The sequence below is a fragment of the Arachis hypogaea genome, chromosome 20 (genome assembly GCF_003086295.3).
Source record: "Arachis hypogaea cultivar Tifrunner chromosome 20, arahy.Tifrunner.gnm2.J5K5, whole genome shotgun sequence".
NCBI classification, from domain to species: Eukaryota; Viridiplantae; Streptophyta; class Magnoliopsida; order Fabales; family Fabaceae; genus Arachis; species Arachis hypogaea.
Genome location: NC_092055.1, coordinates 13,627,855 through 13,633,190, shown reverse-complemented (window position 1 = coordinate 13,633,190; position 5,336 = coordinate 13,627,855).

The following is a 5,336-nucleotide window of genomic DNA, read 5'->3' as shown; positions in this document are numbered from 1 at the left end:
GGTATAGTATATTTGTGGCACTCAAAATTTGTTAAAAATTTTAAAAATATTTTTAAATTTTATTTTGTTTTAAAAATTTTTGATTGCATCAAATATATTCTTGACAGTTAATTTTTAAAAAATGTAGAATTAATTTAGTAATAATTTTACAAGAACAACTATCAACATAAGCAAATTAGAGATATTTTTCATGCATTATTATTGAATTAGTCCTAAATTTTAGGTGTCACGGTGTTTTACGTAAATAAAAAATTTTTAGAACAAAATTGAAATAAAATAAAAATTAATAATATTTTAAAAAAAATTTACAAATTTCAAGGACAAAAAATATATTTTATTCTAATTTTAAAATAGTCTAAAATATGATTAAAAAAAAAAGAGTAAAATTCCTTCTATAGGTGTTGGGCCAAAATAATAAAATTCAAAAAGAATACTTTAAAGAGTTGAATTTATCTTTTAAGTGGGAATTAAATTGGTGAAAGCAGATTAGTTGAATTTGTTGATTTAAAGTGTAGAAATTATCATCATCTTATTAGAAATGAACTAAACTAGATGTCTCTTCACAAATGTCACATATCACGAATACTCTTTTATTTAGACACCTCTTTGACACGAATACCTAAAGCACTGTCAGCTACCTTAATTTGTGGAAATCAACTTTTTTCTTATACCCATTTTTAGTTTAAAAAAAAAACTTAAAATAACGAGAACATCAAAAATACCTTTTGTTAATTATCTCGTTTAGTGACAAACTTTGGAATAAAAAGGATGGGCTACGGCATTGTAACCATTAGACAATATGCTCCTTCAAATAGTTTGAGACCATAAAAGGACTTCAACTCACTATTCTTAAGAGAGATATTTTTGAAATTTTGGAGATTATTTCTTTCTTTTTCTCTCCTAATTATTTTCATTGTTCTTCATTTTATCAATCAACTTCAAACAAAGATTTATACAATTAGCATTTAGGTGTTTTTCTAGAACACACAACAACAAGTTTTACTTAATTCTTGTCCACTTTAAAAGAGCTCATTCATCATTTGTGACAATAGTAAAAGCCTCAATACTTGTTCTCTATTACTATTTCTCATATTTAATTCTTATGTTGTTTATTTGTTACTAATAAAAGTATTTTTCTCACAAATTTACCTACATTTAATCTATTTCCATAATATTATTCCCGAATCAATTACAAAACCAACTCTATGGTGTTTATGAGTTAGTATATGAATTTTTTCTAATTTATTTTTTTTATAGTAAATTTTAAATTTTAAAAAATTATTTATTTTTACACATTTTAAATTAAATATTAATTTTTATTTTTTTTTTAATAAATTAGGTACCATCTTTCTAGACACTGTAACAATCACCAAATTAAATTACAATTTAAACATTCATCATAAGTTGATGTTTTGCATAGGATACTGGGGGAAGCCGTCAGGAACAGGCGCATTGCGCCGTTAATGGTAGGGGGAGATCATGTGGAACTATCGCACCTACAATTCGCAGATGACACAATTTTATTCTGCCCGCCAGAGACGGAAACAATTGTAAACTATAAGAGGTTGTTGCGATGTTTTGAGCTGATGTCTGGGCTGAGCATTAATTTTGATAAGTCGAATCTGATACCGGTGAACTGTGAGCAGGCTGGGTTGATCATGCGTGTAGCCTACTGGGGTGCCAAAAGAAGGAGTTGCCTGTTCGATACCTTGGGGTTTCCTTAGGAGCTAATCCGCGGTTGGTAAAGACTTGGAAACCAATCATAGATAAGGTGGAACAGAAGCTCAGTTTATGGAAAGCGAAGGTTTTGAATAAAGCAGGTAAGCTTGTCCTCATCAAATCGGTACTGAATAGCTTGCCAATTTATTACCTAAGTTTGTATAAGATGCCACGGGCGGTGGCGGATAAACTGATTGCTTTACAAAGGAACTTTATGTGGTGCAAGGAGGACGGAACCTATGGCATACCGTTGGTCAAGTGGGAATTGGTCCAGACTCCGAAAAAGGTTGGGGGCTTGGGGTGGGAGATGCAGTGCTTAGAAACACAGCACTATTGTTTAAGTGGTGGTGGAGATTTTCAAAGGAAGAATGTCCGCTGTGAAAAAAGATTGTCTGTTCTTGCAACAAGTTGTCCCCTAATGTAATGCTAGCAACTCAGTCTCTACTGGTCAAAGAGGGGCCTTAGAAGGACATATGACAGCTCAATATCAACGAGCAAAGGGTGCGAGATAAACTGGTGAGTGGTCTGGCGATGGAAGTCAGTAATGGTAGGAAAACCCGAATTTGGAAAGATAATTGGGTTCAGGGTGGTCCTCTGAAAGTGAATTTTCCACGACTCTTCTCTATTTCAAGCCAACAAGGATCTGTAATTGGGGAATGTGGGTTTTGGGATGGGTTAGATTGGATATGAAATTTTCAATGGAGGAGGGAGTTATTCCAATGGGAGCTCGAACTTGTCCATCAACTGCATGAGCGGCTAAGGCCAGTAAAGCTATCATCTGAGAGCGAGGATAGTGTGGTGTGGAAATTTGATAATACAGGTGTCTTTTCCATGAAATCCTTTCTGCAGGTAATGCAAATGGAGACGTTGTCGGATGAGATCACGAGCTATAGCTTCATAAGTGCACTATAGAGAGGCCTGGTACCCCCAAGAATTGAGCTTTTTGGTTGGTTTGTGCTAGTTGGTAGAATTAATACCAAGGAGAGGTTGACTAGATTAGGAGTTGATATTCATAGTGATAATATCTGCATCCTGTGCCACAAAGGGATAAAAACTGTTGAGCATTTATTTATTAGGTATGAGGTAACATGGCAAGTGTGGTGCTCTTGGTTGCGATTCTTTGGTAGAGAATGGGTTATTCCTGGGACCATGAAAGAACTGTTTGGAAGTTGGATTGGCATGCACAACAGAAGACAAGGACAGAAGTTGTGGATCACGGCGTTCTTTGCAGTAATCTGGAACATCTGGTTAGAACGTAATAATAACAGCGCAAGTATTGACTTTATTCACACAAGGATAGTGTTAAGCTACAAAGAGTGGACTGGCGGTGATTCTTTAGGTGGTTGGTAGCATAGCCGGAGGTGCCAGGAAATTGATCTCTGTCTGCATGTTTCATATTTTATGTTTTATGTTTTATGTTTTATGTTTATGTGTTTTGCTCCACTTTAATGTGTTGAGCTTTCTCTGTTTTAAAAAAAAAAACATTCATCATCATAAGTTGTAACATCACTCCTTGAATCTATCTTTTCTTAACCTTAGAAATTTTGCAACAATCATGTTTGGTATAGTGTAATTTGTTCGATTATGGCTATTTTAATTCTTTTCTCTTTTTTTTATGTTAATGACATATGATATCTTTCTATTGAATTGTTTAGTCTTTACAAAAATATTATATATACATCAAATTATGTATTTCTATATTTTACACAAATATATATTATTTAATTTATTTTTAATATATAATTACAATAAATTTGGGTTGAGACAACATTTTAAAAATATTGCCTATAATAAAAAAAAAGTGTTATTTTTTAATCAAAGACAACATTTTTTCGACAAAACATAACGCTTTTTGGGAATTAACTATACGGCCATTACCTTTAGTTTAAGGCAATACTTTTTTGTATCAAAGGAAACCCATTTTTTTACAACCTTTAAAAAATATTTTTTACTAAAAAAAGTAACTTCTTATAAGAGTTGTCTTAGAGAACCTAAACACAACGTTTTAATAAAGACTTTATGAAAATACTTTTTACGAGTTATATTTTTTAATATATAAAGTAACACTTGTCTAGATTTTTTTTAAGTTGTCTTTTCATATACTTAAAGCAATACTTGTATAAGTTTTTCTAATTATTTTTTCATATACCTAAAACAATGTTTGTTTAAGTTTATTTGCGGTTGTTGTCTTTTTCTAATACCTAAAGCAACACCTTATTGAGTTTTTCTTAGGTTCTCTTTTTTTATATCTAAAGAAATATTTTTTTTTACATTTCTTATATTTATATGACATTTGAAAGATATATAGCGTACATTAATAATATTTAAATATTTAAATTCAATTTAATCAATATAAGGAGAATAAACTAATAATATATATTGCATGTATATAGAAAAGTGTTTTAAGTATCAATTAATGTACTCGCTAAATTATCAAATTAAATAAATAATAAACATAAATAAATAAAATACATATTTTTTTCATGATAAACTTAAAAAACAAAAGAAACTATATATATTTTTTCATTTGAAACCAAAAATTTTGTGCTTTACCGTTATGCTAAGAATTGCCTTTATCTTATAAAATTTCATCCAACCATATGCAAGTTGCAGTTAAATTTAAATGACAAAAAAATACATTATAAAAAAAAAACAATATTGGTTACAGAAAATAATTGACATATAATAAATATGTATGTATATAGGTACTTGAATGAATACAAAATTGATGAGGTAGAACACAAGTTGAGGCTTCTTAAACTAGAAGAGGTCATCATCACCGGGATGCACCATCCGTGTGTCTTTTACTATCTCTCATCTTTCTTCAATTCTAAGACCCGTCTTTGTTATTATCACTTGTGACTCGCTTTCAACTACTACAATTATCTGTATTTTATTTCATTTCATTTCATTAATTTCCTCTCTCACATTAGTACATGTATGTTTTAAATAAATAATAATTTCAAAATATGTGCTTACAATCAAAGGAACAAAAGGCATCCACAAATAAGAGTACGACCCAGTGATAAGATTCATGCATAAATGTAGAGCTACATATAATATGTGTGCTGTGATTAGTTATAATAATAAGATAGATGTAGCATTATTATTGAATTGGCTTACCATGCGTGTGAAACAGGAGAAACAAAACACTGTGATGAACCAGATTGGAAGACTGAACCAACAAATAATTGGAAATAAAACAAAAGCACTTGCTTATAAATTCACTTGATTAATGTATTGGTAGCTAATTGCTAAAATACTTATAGTAACCATCACATGAACCTGATTTTTACAACAACTTTGAAGTCCTCTTCCAAAGTTCTTTCAATGTATTGCGTAAAATCAAACTTATGGTGACTTTGAGATGCCAAGTGTGCCTACATCAATTAAATAATGCATGAAATGGAGTTATCGCTAGATAATTATTTAATTTATTTGTGGGCTATATATATTAATTATAATTATAAATTATGTTATTTTAAATTAAATGACTTATATAATAATAATTTCATTTATTGTTATAAATACTAAATTAAATAAATTATAATTACTTTTTATTTAGAATTAAATGAGAATAAAATAAAATATTATTTTTATTTAGATTTTATATTTAA